Raw genomic sequence first — 25,549 nt, forward strand, 5'->3', positions numbered from 1 at the left:
AGCGGAACGAGGGCGCGGGCGGCGCCCCGACCTTCTCCCCGTGGCCCAGGCGGGCAGGCCGTGCCACGCTCTGTCCTCCCCTCAGCCTGCCCGCCCGTTCTGTTGTTATTTTACCGAAGAGGACACAGACATTCAGAGAGGCTAGGGTCCATGCCTGAGGTCTCATATCCAGTAAGTGTCAGAGCCGGGGTTTGAACCCAGACAGCCTGTCCCGGAGACCGCGCCCTAACCTCTACACAAACCACCTCCTGGTTCCCTTTATTAGCACAAGACTCATTTCCCTGACAAGCCCAGGCCCCATAAAGGCAACCCTGCCTCCCCCACGTGACCAGCCCTTGCCAACTACTCACCCCAGTGGCAGAGGGACGAGCCACACAGGGGACCCGCCCATCTTGGCCATGGGGACACAGACACCCACTCACACCCAGAAGGACCTCCTCTTTACCTTAGGCCACACGCCCATGCCGAAGGAGCTGCTGTCTGCCAGCTGGTGCAGGTACAGTTCTGTCCTGGAAACAGAGAAGGGACCAGAAGTAAGGGAGGACCCACCCACACCAGTGGCCTGGCAGGGCAGGTGGGCATCATGGCACGGGGCTCCACAGAGTGCCCCAGGTGGCCCCGGGGTCTGCCTCAGGCCCTGGCCCTGCCTCCCGAATATTCCTCACTTGCTGCCCTCAATGGGCCCTTCTTAAGTGAAGGCCTTCCAGAAGCTTCCTTACTCCTCAGTTACCCTGCTCTGAAAACTGGGAGTTTCCTCCCTAATCTGCCCTCTCTCCAAAGGGTAAGGTGCCCCTCTGGCCTTAGCCAGGAGGCTCAGGACAGGTTGGGCCTGCCCTTCAGACGGGGGTGGAAGGCAGGAGACAAATGATGGGGGACGCAGAGGCAAATTGAAAATTATCACCCCTCGCCTGGGGTGAGCACTCCCTGGAGCTTCACTAGATAGAACCTTACTCATTCGTTCAACAGATGAGGAAACCAAGGCTCAGAGACAGGGAGCCACATGTCCAAGAATTCCCAGGAGTCAGCGAGGGGCAGAGATGACTCCCTGGGCCACCTCCCCCAGAAGGCCCTCCCAGATGAGTCTTGTGGCTTCTCTGCTGTTCCACCTGGTGCCTCCTCGCCCTGAGCTACCTCAGGTGCACCCAAGGCTCTCACAGAGTTTAGGAGCTTCTGGAAGATTTGGGGTCTGCTGTTCCTTGCCCACCTCCCACGCTGCTGTCAGAACCTGTACCAAAATGTCACCGTCACAGCAGACATCCACCACCACCCCCCAGCGTGTATAAAGAGCCATATGTGAATTATCTCACTTAATCCTGTAAGGTCAGCAGTCAAGGTACTATTTCCACTTTACAGAGGAAGAAACGGAGGTTCAGAGCAGGTGACACCTGGCCAGGTTCACCCAGCCCAGGAGCAGTACCAGGCAGCAAGAATCAGAGGCCAGATTCCTAACCACTGGGCTCCACTGCCTCTCACCTCTGGGCAGAGGCAGGGCTGGGGCCCTGGAGAGCGGAGGCCCTTTGTCTCACTGCCCTCGGCTGTCCCTGCTCAGCCCAGTCGCTCACCTGAGAGCCAGGTCCAATCCGGATAGCATCTGGGAGAAAACCTTGAAACTGCCTTCCCCTTCCAGCTGCCGGGCCACGTGGCTCTTCTCCAACAGCATCGTCTGCCAGGGGAGAGGACAGGCGCCGGTCAGCACGAGGCCCCGCTAGGCTGCCCGCACACCCCCACCAACCCCCAGGCCCACTCTTCGAGGCAGCACCTCAGGCCCCAACTTGGCTGGACGCCTCCAAATCAAAACGTGCCAGGCCTTTGTCTCACTGATTCAGCGTCCACGCAGGCAATCAACGAATGCAACGGGCTCATTCCGATGAAGGAATCCAAGGGTACTAACAATTAACCCAGAGCCGCCCTCCAACACACTCTTATGCAACCGAAGCCCTTAATAACTTGACCCACATGGTGATGCACGGTAGACTTTCAGGGCCGGGACAGAAAGGGATTTATCGTGCACCAGCGAGTCTGGGTATTCTCCTAGCTCCACATACAAACAACCCTTCTAATAACCTAATCCTGTTTTCTGTTCAAACAGAATGTTGGTGGGGGCGGGGGGGGGGGAAGGGGAGGAGCCAGGTGATTTCAGAGAGAGGAACAAACAGGCCATGTGCCTGTCACACACGGGCTGCCGCAGAAGGCCAGCGAGCGCCTGTTTAATTTCAGCTTACGCTTTTAAGACCCAGCTAATGAGCGGCTGAATTATGTATCTACTCATGAATATTTCATCCCTGTGATACTCCGAGGCACAGACGAGCTGGCCTGCTCCGGGAGGAGATGTCTGGGCACTGAGTGAGGTGGGGAGGAGCTGGCCTTGGCCTGGGGAGCGATGACCATTTAGACACATTCCAGGGTCCCAGCTGGAGGCGTGGGCCCTGCTGAGTGGGGCTGAGGCTACTGCAGCCCCAAAGAGCCCCCTCTCCCTCCCACCCAGAGGCCTCACCTGGAGCTGGGCGGCCGTGACTCGGCCTGTGGCGTTCAAGTCCAGTGACATCACCATGGAGCACCGGGTGGCACGGCGGCTGTGGCCGGTGAACACGGAGCCAAAGGCCCGGAGGACAGTGAAGGTGGCTCGAATCTTCTCCACTGGTGGGGCACAGACAGGGCATCACCCGTGGCCCGGGTGCTGCCACCCCCACCTCTCACAGGACCCCATTCTGGCCCCAGGCCCCAGCAGGGGCCCCTCCACTCCCCCAACTCAGCTCTAAGCCACACCTCTTCCGCTGCTGGGCTGGCCCTGTGCTGCAAGCAGGGGCGCGGGGTGAGCAAGAGTGAGCCCAGAAGGGGAGATACACACACCTAGGATTGGTACGATCTGAGTGACAAGGGCTGCCCTAGGGCCTCCTGGGCCTGGTGGAGTCTAGGAGGAGGGCAGAGCATTAACATTCTTGGACCTGCTGTCGGGGAACGCCCATCACAGCCAGCTCAAAAAGCCCAGCAGTCCCAAGCTTTTTAACATAACTATTTAACAAGCACCCACTATGTGCTAGGCACCTGGATACAGCCTAGCCTGACTCCCACTCCCCCAACACACACTTTCAGCAGATCTACATTCTGGGAGGGCCTCTCCTTGCTGTATCCCCAGCTCCTCACAGGGCTCTAACCTGGGCCAGGTGCAGAACAGGTGATCAATAAAGCATTGGAATAAGCCCAGTGGAGAAGCAGGATAGTACAATGGTTAAACAAGCTTGAATATGGCCTCTCCCCGTTGTTAGTCACCTGATTTGGAGCGAATAAATTAACCTCCCTGTGCCTCAGATACCCCATCTATAAGATGGGGGTAATAATAGTACTTACTTACCTCATGTGGTTGCCACAAAGACTAAAAGATTTAATAATGTAAAGTGCTCAGAACATGCTCCAAATGTGGTGGTGTTAGTATTGTTTGTTATTATTAGAAAAGCAATACTGCCTGGGCCATATATTCTCAGCAGGGGGAATACTGCCCCCAAGAGGGCAGAAACTGATTCTTGAGGATGGGGGCAGTTTTCCTTTCTTATGTATAGAATAGAGCACAGATACACACACACACACACACACACATGTCTGTGTGTGTCTGTATATATATACACACATACACACACACTGCATAAACAAATATATGGTGAATCTATGGCATTAACTTTTCACGGTGGGAGACGATTAGGAGAAAGAACAACTAAAAAGGCTCCTCAGAGGGGCAACAATACATTGAGGACACTGGCCCAGGGGTAACAGCTCTGGAGCCAAACTGTCTGTGTTTGAATCTCGGTGCTAGGATGTATGAGCTGTGTGGCCTTGGGCAAGCTGGTTAACCTCCCTGCGTTTTAATGGCCTCATCTATAAAATTCAAATAATAATAATGTCTACCTTATAGGGATGTTTTAAATAATAAATAAGTTAACCTGCTTGGAATAGAGCCTGGCGCGTAAGTCCTCAGCAAGCATTTACCACGATCCCCATCAATATTGTAATTATTATCACCAACTGACACTATTTTTTATTGAAGTATAGTTGATTTACAATGTTGAAACTCTTTCTTTAATGCCCAGCTCAAACATCATTTCCTCAAGGAAGCCCCCCGGCCCCTTCTCTGTGCTCCCTCCGCCTCTCCCCTCCCCAGCTCGGCCAGCAAGCGGTGCAGAGCACTGGAGTCTGGCACAGATGAGCAGCTGAGTCTCCCTTCCGGCTGTCAGTGCCTCCTTGTCTTTGTTTTTACTTATCGGGTCCTCTGCACAGTCCAGTGGGCTGTGCGCTGCACAAGGACACCACACCTAAGGGCACAGCATTTATATCAGATAGCCATAGGCCTGTATACTTATTAGGATGATGGCCCAGAACGTGGTGGTCAAGTGTTTGGTTCTAACAATGTCAATGCGTGACGACGGTTCCACATGTGGCAGTGAGTGTCTTAGGCAAGGAGTACCTGTTTCTAATTCACACAAAAGTACCCAACAGACTAGGGGTGGCCCTGCCCAGAAGCCAGCACAGGGTCTGCACACAGGTGCTCAGTGAACGCTAGCTGAGCAGATATAAGAAAGAGCCGCCCAGCACCCCCTCTGACTCTCCCTTCCCTTCCCCCACGCCACCGCCCCCACCACGTCCCAGCTGCACGTCACCTGGAGACCACTGTACCTGAGACCCTGCCATCCACACTGCCTGCCATCCCCACCAGGTGCTCCAGGACCTGCTCGCAGCAGGTGGTCTTGCCAGCACCGCTCTGGCCCAGGGCCACGATGCTCTGGTCCCTCTGCTGGCTCAGCAGAGCCCAGTACGCCCGCTGGGCCAGGGAGCCAACGTGGGCGGGTAGGCCATCCCAGCAGCTCCTGGGCACCTGCAGGAAGAGCGCCGGCATCAGCCTTCCCACCCGGCCGGGGCCCAGGGAGCACTCCACAATGCTCCAACCCGGCCTCAAGCCCAGATCCACGTCCATGCCTCCCATCCTACTCCAGCCTTGTCAGAGACGTCGTGCATTTTTCTGGGGAGAGCCCAGCCTGGAGATCTAGTCCTGCCACTGGCTCGCTGTGAGTCCTTGGGCAGCCTTGGACCCTGCTCTGAGCCTGGCCTCTTCTTCAGCCAATGAGAGGCTTGAACTAAAGCTGCATTAGCTCATGGGGCTCATCTCACTTGCTACACAAAGGACTGGATCGTACCTGTCTGAAATGAAGCAGGTGGATAAAATGGCTCAATTGATGAGTGACGTCTGCCATGGAAACAGAATGGGGCATGGGGGAATTGGCGGTACGTGTGCTATGTATTTGCTATAACAGATTTAGATACCGGAAGCCCCTTTGACTTCATTCATTCATCCATCCATACATTCATTCACTCAGTAAAAAAAAAAAAATTCATTGAGTGTCTACTACATAGCAGGCACTAACCCAGGCACTGGGGGCACAACACTACTCAAGGCGAATAAAGGAAATCTCTGCCAACCGTGAGGAGATATCATTATACACCTATTAAGATGGCTAAAAAACCGGTTTTTAATTTGTTTTGACACACTACCAAGTTCTGGTTAAGATGCAGAGCAAGTGGAATTCTCCCACAATGCTACACAATACAGCCACTCTGGAGAACAGCTTGGCAGCCTCTTTTACAGTGATACGTACACTCGTCATCCAACTGAGCAACCCCACTCCTAGGTATTTACCCAAGAGAAATGGACATTTGTGTTCACCAAAAAACCCTCTGTCACTGGTTATATTGAGTAGGTATTCAAAATCATCAACAACCTAGAAACAACCCAAATGTCCCTCAACTAAAGAACTAAGATAACCAACCACCCTGGTTTTAGCACTGAAAGTCCCATGTCCCAGAAAAACCATTCCCTCCCACGGAAACCAGGACAACTGGTCCCCCTCCGAACAGATAAACAAAGCTGTGCAATAAAATACAATAGAATAAAAGAACTAACGGCTCACAGCTGCAACAATATGGGTGAATCTCAAATGCGCTGTGCATTGTGATAAGTGGAAGAAGCCGATTCCAAAGGTTACACGCAGTACAATCCCATTTATATGACTTTTCAGAAAAGGCACAACTAGGGAAAAGGGACAAAAGAACAGATTAGTGGCTGCCCAGGGTGGGACATGGGGGAGGGGATGACCACAAGGGTATGGAGAACTTTTGGGGGTGATGGGAACTGTCCTGTAATTGATGGCAGAGACAGTTTCACAACTATACGTGTTTGTCAAAAACTTACAGAAGTGAACACTAAAAAGGGTGACATTAACTGTATGTAAATTATACCTTAATAAACCTGACTTAAGACAAAAAAAGCCCTGCCTGTAGAGCTTGCTTTCCTTTGGGAGAAGACAGATGATAAAAAACCAACTAATTAAATTATACTCAACGGGAGTCATTTGAAAGCCATGAGCTTGGATGAGATCACCAAGGAAGTGGGCGTTTAAAGAGGGAGACAGAAGAGGTGTAGGGATGGGGCACCCAGACTTGGAGAGATCAGGGACCAGCAAAGGAGGCTGAGAGGGAGGGCCAGCGGGACAGAAGGAAAACCAGGAGAGCGGAATTCCTGAGCTGCGGAAGGGAGTGATGGCAGGAGGAGGGAAGGACCAGCCCCTGAAGTGCTGCTGAGGGTCAAGTCAGAGGAGGCCGGAGAATTGTCCACTGGGCTTGGCAGCATGGAGGTCACTGTGACCTTGACAAATGTCTGCTTAGCGTGGTTTTCAGGGAGAACGGAAGAGGGCGGTGGAGGTAGTGAGGGCAGTAGAAAGGCACCAAAGGGAGCAGGGAAACGGGCCTGGCTGGAGGAGGACCTTGGAAGCCCAGGATGCTAAGCGGGTGACAAGTGGGCTAGCATCCACCCTCCCAGTGGCTTGGCAGGACCAGGGGCACAAACTCCGGTGTGGCGGCCCTCCCCCTCCCCGAACCCCCAGCCTGGGGCTAAGGAGCACCCCCAGTGCACTGTTGGCCTTTCCTACCCCGAGGCCCCCAGGAACAGCAACGAGTCCCCATCCTGACACAAATCAAAAGGCTCACAGACCTACTAGAGAATGGACCTGAGGATATGGGGAGGGGGAAGGGTAAGATGTGACAAAGTGAGACAGTGGCATGGACATATATACACTATCAAACGTCAAACAGAGAGCTAGTGGGAAGCAGCCGCAGAGCACAGGGAGATCAGCTTGGTGCTTTGTGACCACCTAGAGGGGTGGGATAGGGAGGGTGGGAGGGAGGGAGATGCAAGAGGGAAGAGATATGGGAACATACGTATATGTATAACTGATTCACTTTGTTACACAGCAGAAACTAACACACCATTGTAAAGCAAGTATACTCCAATAAAGATGTTAAAATAAATAAATAAATAAAAAAGGCTCAGCAGGACCCCAAACCTGGCAAAGTAGGACAAGCCGCCACACTGGCTGGACACAGCCTAAGGGAACGCAGCGGGCAGGGGGTCCTGAGGTCCGAGCCTCGGAGCCACCTGCCGCTTTGGAAACATAAAGTTCAAGGGCCAGGCTATCCCAATCGTCAGCCTTCTCAGGCCTGCAGGGGAACAGGGAGGATTCTGCAGACCCAGGCCCCACAGTCACACACAGGTACCCCCTGCATGCTTGCACACGGGCATGCTCAAGGGCACACGCACCCAACAGCTGCAGAGGACTCTGCACACAGGTGTGCCCATCTACACCCCACGCAGTCACAGCACACTCACCCCAAAAGAGGCCTGCACCCCCAGGCACGCACCCAGCTCCCAGCCACCCGGCAAGCCCAGACCCCCAGTGAGAGAGGCCCCCAGCCCTGCCTGGAGCCCTCCTAGCCCATCTTCAAGGAGGCCTCAGTCCCAGCCTCACCGCAGGTCTCTGCTCCCACCTGGTGGCCATTTGAGGAACCAGAGGGGACTCAGCCAAAGACAGAAGGAAGCTGTGGGTGTGGGAGGCAGCGTGACTTGAGGGGGACCCACGCCCACCGCAGGGTTACAGGGGCTTAGGGGGATCACGGGACTCAAGTTCCTCCTACCAGGTTGGGTCCCAATCCCCGCACTTTTAGGCTCTTTGACCCAGGCCGTGTAGCAGACGCCGCAATCGAGGACAGTCACGGTCGAGAGAACTGGGCTTGCGGAGAGACCTGTGACAAACACCCCTCCCAGGGGCCCCTAAGGAACCAGAGCAGGCTCTCGGGGCCTTGGGCTGCAGTAACAGAAGCACAGCCTGCCTGGCAACGGAGGGGAGAGTGCAGCGTCGCCCTTCCAGGCTAATGAGAACCTACTGTATAGCACAGGGAACTCTACTCAATGCTCTGTGGTGACCTAAATGGGAAGGAAATCCAAAAAAGAGGGGATATATGTATATGTATAGCTGATTCACTTTGCTGTACAGCAGAACTACGCTCAAATAAAATTAATTTTTTAAAAAAGGTGCCTTTTGTTATGTTAATGAGGTGACTTTTGGAAAGCCAAATATATATGAGATGACCAAATATATATATATATATATAATATTTTTTTTTCCTTTCTAGATTACCAGTTTATTATAAAAAGATCTAACTCAGGAACAGCCATATGGAAGAGACGCACAGGGCAAGGTATGGGGAAAGGGGTGCAAAGCTTCCATGCTGTCCCACCTGGCACCTCCCTGGGTACACCAATCCAGAAGCTCTCCAAACTCCATTCTTTTTTTTTTTTTTTTTTAATAATTTTGAAGAACTTTTTTTAAAAATTATTTATTTATTTATTTATTTTAGTTGTGTTGGGTCTTCGTTTCTGTGCAAGGGCTTTCTCTAGTTGTGGCAAGCGGGGGCCACTCTTCATCGCGATGCGCGGGTCTCTCACCATCGCGGCCTCTCTTGTTGCGGAGCACAGGCTCCAGACGCGCAGGCTCAGCAGTTGTGGCTCACGGGCCCACTTGCTCCGTGTCATGTGGCATCTTCCCAGACCAGGGCTCGAGCCCGCGTCCCCTGCATTGGCAGGCAGACTCTCAACCACTGCGCCACCAGGGAAGCCCCAAACTCCATTCTTTTAATTTCACTGAAGCTTCGTTATGTAGACAGGATTAACTGATTCAACCTCAAGCCCCTCTCCCCTTCAAGGGGGTGGGGGGGAGGGTGGAAGAGACTGAAAGTTCCAATCCTCTAATTCTGGTTGGTTCCCCTGGCAACCAGCCCCTTCCTTAGGGGCTTTCCAAAAGTCACCTCATTAACACAAACTCAGGTGTGGTTGAAAGGGTTTTGTTATGAATATCAAAAGACACTCCTATCTGGAAATTCCACGGGGTTTAGAAGTTTTGTGCCAGGAATGAGGGACAAAGACCAAATATATATTTTATTATACCTACTGCCTAATACTAAATCTTACTGCTAATAAGGTAAGTACAATTAAAACGATAGTGAAATACCATTTTCACCTATCCAATTGGCCACATGGAAAAGTTTGATATTACTCTGTGTTGGTGAGGATACTGGGGAACAGGCAATCTCATACACTGCTAGCTAGTGCAAGTATGAAGGGCAGCATCTGCTGAAATTTTCAATGCATATTTCCTTTAATCCAGCAAGTCCACTTTTGTGGGCAATTCAGAACCCTCTCTAGAATAAGGGTCAGCAAATTTTTTTTTTCCAAAAAGGGCGAAAATGTAAATATTTTAAGGTTTGGGCCACGTGGGAGATGGCCAAATATATATTTTTGGTCCGAATGACCAAATATGTATTTTTCTTCATAAATCACAATATTGCACCCAGCTCAATAAAAATCTCCAAATGCTTTGCACATCAGCTGGCTTTGACAAGTCTTCACCTCTCCCCCCACCCCCTTCCTCTCTCCCTAAATCATGCTCTGAGTGTTTCTTGAAGAAATAGAAAAATCTTGGCTCCTCCAGCACATTGCCTCTCCACTCTCCATATTTGTGGTTGCCTCACTGACCCAGGTTGGCCACACGTCCCTTGCCAGCCACCTTACAGCCTGGTGAGATCCTGGACCTCCCAGATGGGCCTCCTGGCCTAGGGATGACCAGTAATATTTCTCTCAAATGCTAGCATCTACTGATCTGTAGTTGGGGACTGCCTGGAGTGTTGTATTGAGAAGGATCCTGAGCTATGGCTGAACTAGCAAGAAAGTGTGTGGTGATTGACTAGCAATGTCTGCCATGGGCGCAGGAATGGTTCGGAGTGGTGCCTGTGCCAAGTATTTGCCATTTCCAGCCTGGGGCTTCCCCTGCCACAGTGAGGCAAGAGGCTGGTCAGTCTTTTGCTGGGAGGCTCCCCTGACTGCTCCATCACAGGGCTGTCTTTCTACCCCTGCTCCCTTGCTACCTGGAGTTTTGCTGTCTAATACGGCAGCCACTAGCCACATGGGGCTATTTCAATTTAAATGAATTAAAATTAAATTAAAACCTCAGGGGCTTCCCTGGTGGCACAGTGGTTAAGAATCCGCCTGTCAATGCAGGGGACACGGGTTTAAGCCCTGGTCCGGGAAGATCCCACATGCCTCGGAGCAACTAAGCCCGTGCACTACAACTACTGAGCCTGCGCTCTAGAGCCGGTGAGCCACAACTACTGAAGCCCACGCACCACAACTACTGAAGCCCGCGTGCTACAGCCCGTGCTCTGCAACAAGAGAAGCTACCACAGTGAGAAGCCCTCACACCACAACGAAGAGCAGCCCCCGCTCGCCGCAACTAGAGAAAACCCGTGCACAGCAACGAAGACTCAACGCAGCCAAAAATAAATAAATAAATAAATAAATAATTTAAAAAAACACACACGTAAGATGATTTTTTTTAAAAAAGATCTGTATGTAGAACACTGAGCACCTAAGGGCTCGATTATGGGCTGTTATCATTCAAACGGGACTGATACAGAACTTTTCAAAGCTTCTGCTTCTGAGGTTTACACGTGCTGCTATGCCTAAGCCGGAAACTGATCATCACCATCTTTACATCACTTTGTGAAGTCATAACAATGGTGTTATGCATCTAGGGTTTTACAGGCAGTCCCAATTTCACATATTTAACACATTCTCCTGCCAAGAACCAAATACTTTATTTCAAAAATAAAATTACACTTCAGAACATAATATGGTAACCAGAGCCGAACCTAAGCTCCCACAATAACAACCAGAAAACTGGACAAAGTATATGAAGTAACTGTTTTCAGACACAGAAGGGGCTAGAGTCCCTGAAAGAAGGGAAGCAAACTAGGAGGACCCCAGGCTGCGTCAGCTCTTCGCCTGGAGGCACTTTCTGAAATGTGGTGCTGGGAGGGGGACCCAAGCAGACCATGGTGGTCCTGCCGAGGCAAAGGCACCAGGAGTTCACGGAAGACGAGGTGCCTGGAAACACCAGAAAAATAAATGAAATGAAGAGCTATATAGCTATTATAAGCCAGTGGTGATGACAACTTACTAGGATATACTCAATCCAAAAGAAGACTGGAGAAGAAAAAAGCAACAAGGAAACAAATAATACATACGAGATTTAAATCCAACTAAATTGGTAATTATTCAAGTGTAAATGGTCTAAATAGTCTAATTACAAGGCAGAGGTCAGAGAATAGACATACCATGCAAACACTAATATCAAGAAAGCTCGAGTGATTATAACAATATTAGACAAAGTAGACGTCAGAACAAATATATTATTACCAGGACAGACTTCTCATCATGATAAAAGTGGTAGATTCATCAAGATGACATAACAATCATAATGTGTGTGTACTGGGAATTCCCTGGCGGTAAGTGGTTAGGGGTCCATGCTTCCACTGCAGGGGGCACAGGTTCAATCTCTGGTCGGGGGACTAAGATCCCGCAAGCTGCATGGTACGACCAAAAAACAAAAAAATACCGTGTGTACCTATCACAGGAGATGCAACAATGCCTCTCCTAGGCACTTACCAAAGAGAAATGACAGCATTTGTTCACAACAAGACTTGATGAAAAATATCCATAGCAGCTTTACTCATAATTTCCCTGAACTGGAAACAACCCGATGTCCATGAAAAGTGAAGTGTGTTAATAAGTCCATACATTGGAATACTATTCAGCAATAAAAGAAACAAAAATCCCAACACAAGCAACATGATAATGAACCTCAAGGAAGAACATGGTGCTGAGGCAAAGGGGCCAGACCCAAAAGAGTGCATAGGATTTGATTCTATTGATAGGATGTTCTAGAAAAGGCAAATATAATCTATTGTGACTGGAAGCAGAAGCAGATCAGTGTTTGCCTGGGGCTGGGTGGGATGAGCTATTTAGAAACGGGCCCAGAGTGTACTTTTTAAAGTGATGGAAATGGTCCATATATGGATCGTGGTAACAGGTACGCGGGTGCACACTTTTGTCAAAACTCAAACTCTATACTTAAATTGGATGTATTTTATTGTGAGTGTTTTATACCTCAATAAAATTGCTTTTTAAAAGAACAAAAGCATACAGCATATTTATCAGTAAACAAAGAAAAATTAAGTAACAACTGGATCCTTAGACATGTGGTATCTCAAGAGAAGGAAATCAGGCATATTCTGAAAGAGATAAGCTAAAAAGTAACACTAGAAGAAAAGGGCCCAAATCAATGTTCCCAATAAGCTATCCTATTTCAAGTTCTCTTCCATCACCAATTCTGAACCCACTTCTTGGTTTAAAAGTAGAAGCCACAAAACAAACCTAATTTCAATCTTCTGAAATAGTCATAGATTATATGGTAAGCAAATGAATTCTGAAAGAGCAAACTTTGAAGACAATGAATTAAAAAATAAAATCAAAGCAGTGAAATATTTCCAGTAAGGAAAAAAAAAAAAGATTTCTTTGGAGAGTAAGTGCCTCTTACAAGGGAAGAAAGAATATGTGCTTCTTGAAGAAGCTGTCCTAGTTGCTCTCACTGTGTTCTACTGTTATAAACAGTCTCTTTGAGGGACTAAAGCAATTCTCTCTGCCCCCACCTCCATCCACACTTTGCTGGGATTTCTCTTGGAAACCACCAAATCACAAGAATCTTCTCTGTTCATCAGCGAGCAGAGTTGGGACAAAGCTCTGAACTCTAAGGCTGACCTAAAAGCATCACGCAGAACACAGAGCGGGTGTGACAATACTCTTCAGCAGACGGCCCACTGTGCAAAGCAAGCAAGTCACCTTAATTCCGAGATGCATGAACACAGTCATCGCCCTACACCCTCAGGCTCTTGCCTGAGCCTTTCTTTCACCTTCTGACCCCAGCTGAACCCAAGCACATGGTACCCTGCAAGCCCCTGTGCCTCCCACCCGCTTTTGTACCACAGCACAATTCACTGCAAATCTATCCTCCCATCTTCAGATGACTTCTCACCACCTCCACTGCTGGCCGCTGGTCCCAAAGCCGGGATCATCTCTTGCTGAGCGCTGCAGCATCTCCTGCTTCTTGCTTCCACAGCACCGAGACGATGCTGCATGAGCACTTGAGTCAGGGTGTGCCGCCCCAGTGCTCAAACTTTCCTGTGCCCCATCCCAGGACCAGTAAAAGTGGAGATCCTCGTGATTGCCTAAAAAGCCTCGCCAACCACCCCCCACCTGTCTCGCGGTCCCTCGCACTCAGCCCCTTGGCTGCAGCCACCTTGCTCTTCCTCCACCACGTGGTTCCAGTCTTAGGGTCTCTGCCCTGCTGAGCCCTCTGCCTGGACCCACTTCCCCCCAGTACACAGGGGCTCAGCCCTCACACCTCCCCAGGACGCTGTTCAACCGTCCCTTTATAAGTGGTGCCTTCTCCAAACACCCTTTTGAAACTGCCGCACATACCGGCAAGCCCTGCCCCCCTCTGGCCTCTACAATTCTCCACAACATTTACTACTGTGCGGACAGTGTGTATTCGTTGGTCTGTCTCCCGCCCCCCCCCCAACCCCCCGGTAGAATGTTAGCTCCAGGGACTTCCCTGGTGGTCCAGTGGCTAAGTGCAGGGGGGCCCGGGTTCGATCCCTGGTCAGGGCACTAGATCCCACATGCCACAACTAAGAGTTCGCATGCTGCAACTAAAAGATCCCACGTGCCACAACTAAGACCCAGCGCAGCCAAATAAATAATTAAATAAATATATTAAACAAAGAATGTCAGCTCCATAGGGGCACCCATAGCAGTACTACTCACGGATGCATGGTACACAGTGAAAGTCACTGAACGAATGACGGAATTTTTAGTAGATTTCAAACAAAGCCCGAGAACCACCTCATAGCATATCTCTACATTTCCTGGTCTTGACTTTGACTAGAAGTAGGAATACTAAAATAAATCAAAAATAATGTATAAAACCCTCAGAAAAGGTATCTCCCAAAGAGCTAAAACCAGGGGATATTAATGACAGTGCACTGCCACCTGGAATTTCAGGCGTTTGGGGCTCCTAAAGTCCTAAAACCGCCCAATCATCCCTCTACTGTCAGTTCAAAAAGCTGACGGTCAACTTTTCCAGTAGAGGTGATGTTTCCTGGGTCCTTAGAACTCTCTAGGAATATATATTAAGACCCCAGCTTTGCTAATATTGCTAGAGCATGTAGCATTTTCCCTTAATTATGTGGACCCAGGCAACGAGACAGCTACAAAGTTGAGTCAGTTGCAGATGTTGGCTGATTGGCTAGACTTTCCTTTTGGCTAAGAGTGGTTTCCCCACACTTGCCGTGGGATCTAAACTCATGGCGCTGAAACATCACCAGTAGCCCCTTCCAAGAATTTCGGAGACTTCTGGGCAGTAGTAAACACTCCTTACAGCTGTCTGATACTGGCATGCCAGAGGTCTGTGGGTTTCACATCCATCCTTTTGCAGAGTGAGCTGGTGGCAGGTGGAAAGTCCTCTGTGGCCTGACGCTGTTCTAGTCTCCCCTATGTGCTGTTTTGTTTAATAAGACATTTCCAGTGGAGCACTTAATATATATTAGATTCTCAAAGTCTCATTCAACAAAGCACATAAAGCAGAGACCTGTGCACTGCCCCCAAATTCTGGATTTTAGTATCATGATATATTAACTAGGAATTGTATAGTTTATATGCTTTTTTAAAAAACAAACTCCAGCACTACTTACAATAGCCAAGACATGGAAGCAGCCTAAATGTCCGTCCACAGATGAATGGATAAAGATGATGTGGTATATATCAATATATACACAATGGTATATTATGCAGCCATAAAAAAGAATGAAATAATGCCATTTGCAGCAACATGGACGGACCTAGAGATGATCATACTAAGTGAAGTGAGTCAGACAGAGAAAGACAAATATTACATGGTATCACTTATACATGGAATCTAAAAAAATGATACAAATGAACTGATTTACAAAACAGAAATAGACTCACAGACATAGAAAACAAACTTATGGCTACCGAAGGAGAAACGTGGGGAGGGATAAATTAGGAGTTTGGGATTAACAGATACACACCATTATATATAAAATAGATAAACACAAGGACCTACTGTATGGCACAGGGAACTACATTCAGTATCTTGTAATAACCTATAATGGAAAAGAATCTGAAAAAGAATATATATATGTATAACTGAATCACTTTGCTGTACACCTGAAACTAACACAACATTCTATCAACTATACTTCAATTAAAAAAAAACCCAGGGCTTCCCTGGTGGCGCAGTGGTTGAGAATCTGCCTGCCAATGCAGGGGACACGGGTTCGAGCCCTGGTCTGGGAAGATCCCACATGCCGCGGAGCAACTAGGCCCGTGAGCCACAACTACTGAGCCTGCGCGTCTGGAGCCTGTGCTCCGCAACAAGAGAGGCCGCGAGAGTGAGAGGCCGGCGCACCGCGATGAAGAGTGGCCCCCGCTTGCCGCAACTGGAGAAAAGCCCTCGCGTAGAAACAAAGACCCAACACAGCCAAAAATAAATATAAATAAATAAATTTAAAGAAAAAAATTAAAAAAAAAAAAACCCGAGGCGTGCTCATTTCCCCACTAACTTTTCCTGGTGACAGACGGAAAATAGCAGTTGTGAAGTGCCTACCTCCTATTCAGGCTCTGCTTTTTGGGGGATGGGCAAACTTGGTCACATTATTTTAACTAGCATAGAAAATACTAGTGCTGTGTTTAGTACACAGGTGGCCATCACTGTCTTAAACCAACAGTAATTCCCATCAACCACGGGCTCAGAAGAGCTCAGGGAAAATTAAATAGCAACCACCTACAAGATCAGAGAGAGAGTTGCCAGCCTGCAGATCAGGGGTCTGGTGGTCACATGCCAGGGTTCCTATAGTTCTAGTGATTAGCAGATGTTAAAGGACTGTGCCATTCCAGCAGAAGTGTAGCTCTTCTGAATTTTTCTGGGAAGAGATAATCATGGCTGATCTTAGAACCTGAATGATGTCTTGTAAGAGGAAAACCGGCCCAAATAAACTGGTTTAAAATAAACGAACAAAAAAGACAACGAAATTTCTCATAGGACTGGTTTAAGCCTTTTTACTCTCTTTGAAAGCTGCCACAATTTTCTCAGATGTCCCCAGTTTTCAGAGCCGCAGAGGCTGCGTGGCAGGGCAGGTGGCGTCTCCAACCTGGGGCGCCAATACCCAGGCTTGTGGGAGCCAACACAGATAAGGAGTCAGCCCAAAGGACTGCCTACCAGTGGGGTTTGGACTCACAGCCTTTCCCTCTTCTTCAGTGTCTTTCCTCTCTAGGCGGCATTTCTGTCTAGAGATGCAAGTTGAAAGTGCAGAATCTGTGTCCATCATTTCTGTGGGTTCCTCACCACCCGTTGCCTGTGGCTGCCTGGCCTCTTCAATTGAAAATCCAATCAGCTGTGCTTAGCCAAGTGTTTACCTCTGCTGTTTGAAAGTTTAAATGGATCTTTAACTCTTTCCCTCACTAGAAGTCTCCACAAAGCCATGGATAATTGATGCAGGGTTGAATGGGGCCTCAGGTTTTCTTTTTTTTTTTTTTTTTTTTTTTTAAATGATGGAGCTAGGTATTTTTTTTTTAATTAATTTATTTCATTTTATTTATTTTTGGCTGTGTTGGGTCTTCATTTCTGTGCGAGGGCTTTCTCCAGGTACGGCAAGTGGGGGCCACTCTTCATCACGGTGCGCAGGCCTCTCACTATCGCGGCCTCTCTAGTTGCGGAGCACAGGCTCCAGACGCGCAGGCTCAGTAGTTGTGGCTCACGGGCCTTGTTGCTCCGCGGCATGTGGGATCTTCCCAGACCAGGGCTCGAACCCGTGTCCCCTGCATTGGCAGGCAGATTCTCAACCACTGCGCCACCAGGGAAGCCCGGGCCTCAGGTTTTCTTCTCTTTTGGGGCTCGTGGCTCTCAGCTGGAGGAAGTTTTACACGTCAGACAGGGTGGGACGGCGGCCATCTGTGACTGTCAATCAGGGAGGCTGTTTGTCTGGGGAAGGCCCTGCGCAGGGACACAAACAAACTCTTCCAAACAAAGGTGGAAACAAAAGAGAAAACAAAGCCTGAAGGGGGGTTCCCAGGTTAAGATTTCCCTCTCTACGACCACAAGCAAAAGGGCTCGATGTTCTATCATTTAACTCTGCTCTTCAAGTCAGAAGTTGCACAGAGGTTAAGTATTTGCAGATTTTAGCCACCTACCATGTTTTGAAGCACAAAGCACTTCGAGCAATAATTTTATAATCATAAAATAGGCTGGTAACTTTGATCCTTGAAACTGACAAAAAAGTAAACCTAAAATGTTTTCCTCTGTGTCGCTTATTTTTTTTTCAGTACTTCTGTGGTCCTGTATTTTGCATATAATTACCAAATTAAAAAAAGAGGTCTCTATGTCATGTCTGTGTCCATCTTTCTTTCTACAGGCCTGCTTAGAAAATCCTTTTAAAAAGAACTTTGGGGCTTCCCTGGTGGCGCAGTGGTTGAGACTCTGCCTGCCAATGCAGGGGACACGGGTTCGAGCCCTGCTCTGGGAAGATCCCGCATGCCGCAGAGCAACTAGGCCCGTGAGCCACAACTACTGAGCCTGCGCGTCTGGAGCCCGTGCTCCGCAACGAAAGGCCACGATAGTGAGGTCCACGCACCACGATGAAGAGTGGCCCCCACTTGCCGCAGCTAGAGGAAGCCCTCGCACAGAAACGAAGACCCAACACAGCCAAAAATAAATAAATAAATAAATAAATAAATAATAATTTAAAAAAAAAGAACTTTGTAAGGTAGCAATTTCTGTCTTTCCAATGTATCCTTTTTATAATGAAACATACATTTTTTTTTCAAAGTCCATGGCAAGTATATTTCTTATGCCTTAGCCCCAAACGCCAAATATAATTTATGCATTCTTTCAACCCGAATGTTCTTTGAAAGCATGCTAAATATGTTTGAGACCAACGTTAATAAATATTTAAGAAATTAAAGTGAAAAGTAAAAATCGAAAAGAAAAGGCACCAGACTGGAAAGAAAGGAGTACATTTGTTTTTATTCAGAGACAGGATCTTACATGTAGAAAATCCTGAAGAACTCACACACATACACACATACACAAATCTACTAGAACTAATAAATTAGTTCAGCAAGATTGTAGGATACAAGATCACCATACAAAATCCAATTCTATTTCCATGTACTAGCAATGAACAACCAAAAATGAAATTAAAGAAACAATTTCATCCATAATAGCATCAAAAACATTAAAATATTTGTGAATAAATTTAAGAAGACACATAAGACTGAAAACTACAAAGCACTGCTGAGAGAAATTAGGGACGACGTAAACAACTGTAGAGACATTTCATTCATGGATTGGAAGACTTAATGTTGTTAAAATGACAGTTGTCTCCAAATCTATACATTCAACAAAATCCCTACCAAAATCTGAGTAGGCTTTTTTTTGAGGGGGGGCAGAAATTGAAAAACTGATGCTAAAATTCATATGGAAATGCAAAGGATCCAGAAGAGCCAAAAACAAGTTTGAAAAAAAAAAGAAAGAAAAGAATAAAGTGAGAAGATTTTTATTTCCTGATTTCAAAACTTACTATAAAGCTACAGTAATCAAGACACTGTGGGACCAGCATAAGGACAGACATATACATCCACAGAACAAAACTAAGAGTCCAGACATAAGTCCTTAAGTTTATGGTCAATCAATTTTCAACAAAGGTGCCAAGACAATCCAACGGGGGAAGAAAACGTTTTTATCTTCAAACAAAAAAACAAACATTTTTCAGACAACTAGATAGCCACATGCAAAAAAAGATGAATTTAGACCCTTACCTCACGTTATACATGACAACTCAAAAATCAAACAAAGACCTAAGAGCTAAAATGCTAAAACACTTCTAGAAGAAAAAGAGAAAAAAATCTTTGGGGAATTCAGTTAGGCAAAAAGTTCTTAGATAAGACACTAAAATTCATTCCAAAAAGTTGTAAACTGGACTTCAAAATTAAAACCTTCTGTACTTCAAAAGTCACTATGAAGAAAATGAAAAAGAAGCCACTGACTGGGAGGAAGTATTTGTGAATTATACACATGATAAATAACATAAATAAAGACAATCAATTTTTTAAATGGGCATAAGATTTAAATAGATATTTCACCAAAGAAGATATAAGAATGGCTAATCACCACAAACATGTCCAATATCACTAACTGTTAGGGAAATGCAAATCAAGACCCCAATGAAGCACCACTTCACACCCACTAGGAAGGCTAGAATCAAAGACAACAGCAAGTGTTGATGAGGCTATGGCAAACCCGGAACTCTCATAAAATGATGGTGAGAATGTAAATGTAGTATAATTTAGAAAGCAACTAGTGATTCCTTAGAAAGTTAAACATGAATTCACCATACAGCCCAGCAATTCCACTCCTAGTTACATACCCAGGAGAAATGAAAACATACATCCACACTTGTACGTGAATGTGAACACAGCAGCATCGTTTGTAATAGACCAAAAGTGGGAATAATTCAAATGTCCATCAACTGGCGAAGGGATAAACAAAATGTGGTCTATCCACGTAATGGAATATTATTCAGCAACAAAAGGGAACGAGAGACCGGAACACACAACGTGGATCAACCTCCAAAACCTGGTGTTAAATGAAAGAAGCCATGTGCAAAAGACAAACAGTCTACAACCTGTAAGATTCCACTCATATGAAATGTTCAGAAAAGGAAAATTACTATAGAGACAGAAAGCAGATTATTGGTTGCCTGGGGATGGGAGCAGGAAGTGACTACAAGTGGGCACAGGGGGTCTCTTTGACACATGGAAATGTTTTAAAATTAGACTGTGGTGCTGGCTGCACAACTCAGAGTTTACTAAAACTCATCAAATTTACACTCATAGTGAGTGAATTTTATAACATGTAATATCATGCCTCGATAAAGCTGTTTTTCAAAGAGTAAAAGTTGCAAAATTTTGTTTTGACCAAAACCATGTTTCAAAGACACCAATTCTCACACGAATTCAAAAAGATCAATATTCAGACTCTGGATTAAGCTCTGAAGTCAGTGTGAGAAAATGAAATGTCTTCCATGGCAATAATGATGTGACGTCATAGTACTTTAACCATGATGTTCTTTATATATGAGAGTAACATTTGCATACTTTATGAATTAAGCATCTATTTTGGAGTCTCCTTATAATCGGAAACATCCTTCTCTAACAGGAGAGGGTATGCAGTCAGAGAAGTGAGTAGATTGTCAACAGACAGATGGAATTTATCAAATGTTATGTGCCCCACTTGCATATGATGAAATTATTTCAGTATATCACAGAAGAAAATGGTAGCAAAACATCTTAACCATACAAATTGATTTTAACCGACAAATTGATTTTACTGTCTATTTGATAACCAGTATCCCTTTAAAACCATTCTTTCAATGAGCCAAACCCAGGACACTTGTCAATCTCTAAATGAGTAAGTTTTACTGACAGCAAATTAGGAATCCACTTCATTGATGTCCGTTAAGACGTATGGTTTCTATGTTAGGATGAGGAAGATAAAGGCAGCTGTCATTTACTTAACCTTTTTTATTCTGGAAACCGGCAATTAAAAACAAAGAAGTTAAGCATTGATCCTGCTCTATTAGTCTTCTATTGCTGTGTAACAAACACCCACAAACTCAGTGACTTAAAAACACCGCTAATAAATACCTCCCAGTTCTGGAGGTCAGAAGTCCTGGCTGGCTCTGCTGGGTTTTCTGCCTAGGGGCTCACAAAGCCAGAATCAAGGTGCTGGCAACCTGGGTTCTTATCTAGAGGCTCCAGGGAGGAATCTGCTCCCAAACTCATTCATGCTGTTGGCAGAATGCAGGTCCGAGGGCTGTAGGACTGAGGTCCCCGTTCCCTTGCTGCCTGCCAAGGAGGAGGGGTCACCCTCAGCTCCTCGACACACTCACAATCCTTCTCATGGGGCCCCCTCAGCTCCTCGACACACTCACAATCCTTCTCATGGGGCCCCCTCCACCTGCAAAGTTGCCAAGGGTGCGTCCCACCTTTCTCCTGCTTCAATCTCTCTGACTTCTGCTGCCGGCCTGAGGACATTCTCTGCTTTTAAAGGGCTGGTGTGAGCAAATTCAACCCACCCAGAACACAACCTTAATTATATCTGCAAAATCTCTTTCAGCGGGTTACCCCTGGGAGTAACCCCTGGAGGCTTTTAAAAGTCACGGGAGACGTCGCAGAAATCTGCCAACCGCACCTGACTGTCTTTACAGGCAAATATATAGCGCAAGTGGATGAGTAAAAAGCAGTCAACGTGGAAGGAATGGCATGATTAGCAAACTCACCGCTTCCTAACTTCCTAATAAAATAATCGATTTATGCAGAGATCGTCAGTGAAAATGAAACGAATGGCAGATGACAGCTGAGTGAGGAGCCGGAGAGCTGAGCGCACCTGAGCCCACTTTAGAGAAGTGACGGACGGCTGAGCGGCCCCTACGTGTCATGTGCCTCTTGCTACAAAGTCCGAACCTAACACGCTAATCCAGCTGTTGGAGCTGGCTTTCAGCTCATAGGAAATTTAGGAAGCAGAAGTGCAATTTAAATGACACCACGAAAAAGCAAACAGAGAAATCCAGAATGTGGAACACTCTACAGCCGGCCCAGTTTCTTCAATACGTCAATTACCTGGGGGTGGGGGTGGGGGTGGGGTGGGGGGCTGTTCTGGATTAATGGGATGTTATTACCAATTACAATACAAGAACAATATTTGGATCCTGATTCAAAAAACACAAGAGTAAAAGGACATTTTAAAGTTAATCAGAAAAACCTGAATATGGACTCAGTATTAAAGTAAGAATCATCATTTTCATTGGTTGGCATAAAGGTCTTAAGGTTGTATGAGAAAACATTCAGATTTTTAAGAGACGCACATAGGGCTGAAATGCTACGAGGGGTTTGCTAATTGCTTTAAAATATTCCGGCAACCACAAGAAGAGGGGATGGACAAAGCAGGTACACACAATGTTGAAACATACCGAATCTGGCTGATGTATATGCATGGGGGCTCATTGCTCTGGTCCACTTTTACCCCGGACTAAACATTTTTATAATAAACGATTTCATTTAAGAGATTTCATTCATTGAGCATCTGCTGAGAATCAATCACTGTGCTCAGGGCTTCGCATCCACTTCCTGCTGGATCCTCACTACGGCCTTATGAAGCAGGTACCATTTGTATCCCCACTTTTATAGCTAAGAATATGAAACAACGACCAGTGTGGGGTGTAGCCGACAGGCCTGCCAATTGCCCGCCACCCCAGCGAAGCCTCAGAGGCCAAGGAAATGAAAGATTTCTACATTTTTTGGTTTCACAAAGCAGTCTGACAAGTCGCCTGCAGCCTGCGTTGGAGGGCGATCCCCCAAACCATGCGCCAACCGCAGCACAGGGGATGCTGGAAGGTTCGGAAGGAGACAAAAGGCGGAGACAGGTAGAGGGTGAAAGAGAAACAGAGGGACCACAGAAAAGCAACAAGGTGGAAACACAGGGAGACAGTCACGGAAAGGGGCGGAGGGAAGAGATGGGGAGACAGTGGGGAAGAGGGATGTGCTTGAAGGGGGATGTCACAGACCTAGAGTCAGACAAAGCTACTGCAACCTTGGTCCACCTTCCACTCTGCCCCACCCCTCACACCAACCAGAAAACGGGAACGCCTCGGAGCAAAGGAGGGACCAGACACGTTCAGTATAGAGCTCTGTCCACGTGTAGTTACAGATCCGTGTCAGGCACGGTTACCTTGTCCTCTCTCCCCATCCCCCAGCCCCCATCCCGTGACCTTCTCCCCAGACAGCTCACCAGCTCCAAGCTCAGAGTCAGGAGGAAGGGAAGGAGGAGTTATTTATTTATCTAAACCATGTTTCAGTTTTTTAATGGCCTAACTGAGATAAAAGTCACAGACCCTCAGTGCCCAGCAAAGCTGTTCTCAGCGGGGAAAGTCTGTGAGGCTGAAGTTAATAGCGCGAGGGCCACGTTAATGCCACTAGGGGGTTCAGATCAGAGGCTCCTGGAGGCGGCTTCAGGTGACCGTTTAATCACAACGGAAAAAACGGGTCTGGGGTTTGCAACGTGTGACTGGGGGGGTGGGGGGAGTGGGGATGGCAGAAAGGGGTTACAGGAGGGAGCGTGGGGAGCAGAAAACACAAAGGAAGACAGACTCCTCAAACAGAATCCTCAATGCCTTTCGGAGACTGGAACTAGACCTGCAGAGGAGGGCAGCCCTGTCACACCGACCCCCCCACCCCGCCCCGGGCATGTTAATAACACGGAACCACTTGCTCAAATTACACGTTAAAAAACACCTTCTTGGCCTTCCCTGGTGGCGCAGTGGTTACGAATCCGCCTGCCAACGCAGGGGACACGGGTTCGAGCCCTGGTCCCGGAAGATCCCACATGCCGCGGACCAACTTAGCCCGTGCGCCACAACTACTGAGACTGCGCTCTAGAGCCCGCGAGCCACAACTACTGAGCCCGCGTGCCACAACTACTGAAGCCCGCGCACCCTAGAGCCCGTGCTCCACAATAAGAGAAGCCACCACAATGAGAGGCCTGCGCACTGTAACAAAGAGTAGCCCCCGCTCACCGCAACTAGAGAAAGCCAGTGCGCAGCGATGAAGACCCAACACAGCCAAAAATAAAATAAAATAAAAAATAAAATAAATTAAATTTAAAAAAAAACTGTAAATGACGCCTGCCCTCAAAAAATGCCCTGGGGTAGGGCATAGGCAAGGAAATTCAACACATGACAAATTTTTCAAGAACTCAATATGAAGAGGGAAGGTGTAGTCACTCTTTAAAAAAAAAGGAAAAGAAAAAAAAGGACATGCCTGAAGTTCACTATAAGGAATTCTTAGCCATATGCAAATCCAACGTCCAAAAAGGTTTCAGCTCACACCAGTCAAATGACCATCAGCAAAAAGTCTACAAACTATAAATGCTGAAGGGGTTGTAGAGAACTGTGTACCTTCTAGCTGCTGGTGGGATGTAAAGTGGTAACAGCACTAACACAAACTGAATGGAGCTGCTTTAAAAGGTAAAAATTCAGCTACCATATGATGCGGCAGGGCACCTTTTGGGCCTATAACCTAAGGCCACCAGAATCGGAAAGACAGAGGCAGGCAAATGTGCACTGCAGCAATATTGAAATAGCCAAGATATGGAAGCAAAAAAAAGGTCCATAAACAGATGAATGGACAAAGAAGAAGTGGTATATAGACAGAATGGAATATAAGTCACGAAAAAAAATAAAAGAATGGCATATGCAGCACCACACATGAGCCTAGAGATAATCACACAACGTGAAGTAAATCAGAATGCGAAAGACAAATGCCTTTTGATGTCACTTATGTTATCTGAAAATTCATAAAAATGAACATATTTCCACAGAGAAAGGCAATCTCAGATTGAGAAGACAAACTTATGGTTAAGCCAAAGAAAAGGTGTGAGGAATGGATAAATTAGGATATTGGGGTTAACACACATATACTAATACATATAAAATATATAATCCCCAAAGACCTATGGAATACCAAGAGTGGTCTACTCAACACTCTGTAATAACCTACATGGAAAAGAACCCAAAGATCAATAGATATATGTATATGTGTAAATGAACAAGATTCTGTACACCTAGAAAAAAAGACATTTTTCAATCAAGTTTGCTCTGATAAAAACTACAACTTAAAGACACAGACAAGAATTAAGGAGGCTAAAACTTATGGGGGTTTGTCCTGGCACATTCCACTCTAATCTGCAACCTAAAAGCACAACTTGCAGCAAGGTTCTGTTTCCCTAGCAAGCAGAGTTGGCAACGTAGAAGTCTTCCCACCCTAAGGCCGTTTCCTCAAACAGCAGCTCAAATCTACTGCTAATGGTCACTAATAGTCACAAGGACTGCAGGGCTGTAAATGACTCATGCCGTCAAAAAATATCCTGGGGCAGGGAATGGCCAAAAAATCCAAACGCGGCAAATTTTTCAAGAAGGCAATTAGAAGTTGTAAGTTTAGCTCAATCTTAAAAAAAAATGAAAAGGACATTGATAAACGCAAAACATCAGGAATTGTCAGACGCATGGAAACCCAATCTACACAAAGGTATCACCTCACACCAGTCAGAATGACCATCAGCAAAAAGTCAACAAACAATAGATGTTG

The 25,549-nt window shown here is 47.0% G+C and overlaps 1 long non-coding RNA gene across 1 annotated transcript in view; it reads left to right on the plus strand.

The window, feature by feature from the left end:
* The window catches only part of LOC309621563, a 47,668-nt gene extending 23,148 nt beyond the window's left edge, over positions 1-24,520 (plus strand). The window contains exon 2 of the long non-coding RNA XR_014240091.1: positions 24,278-24,520. This is a non-coding gene — a long non-coding RNA (uncharacterized lncRNA). The remainder of the gene's footprint in view (positions 1-24,277) is intronic.
* Positions 24,521-25,549: the final 1,029 nt, after the last annotated feature.

This window comes from Balaenoptera borealis (assembly GCF_965194805.1).
Source record: "Balaenoptera borealis genome assembly, contig: HAP1_SCAFFOLD_689, whole genome shotgun sequence".
In the NCBI taxonomy this organism is placed as follows: Eukaryota; Metazoa; Chordata; class Mammalia; order Artiodactyla; family Balaenopteridae; genus Balaenoptera; species Balaenoptera borealis.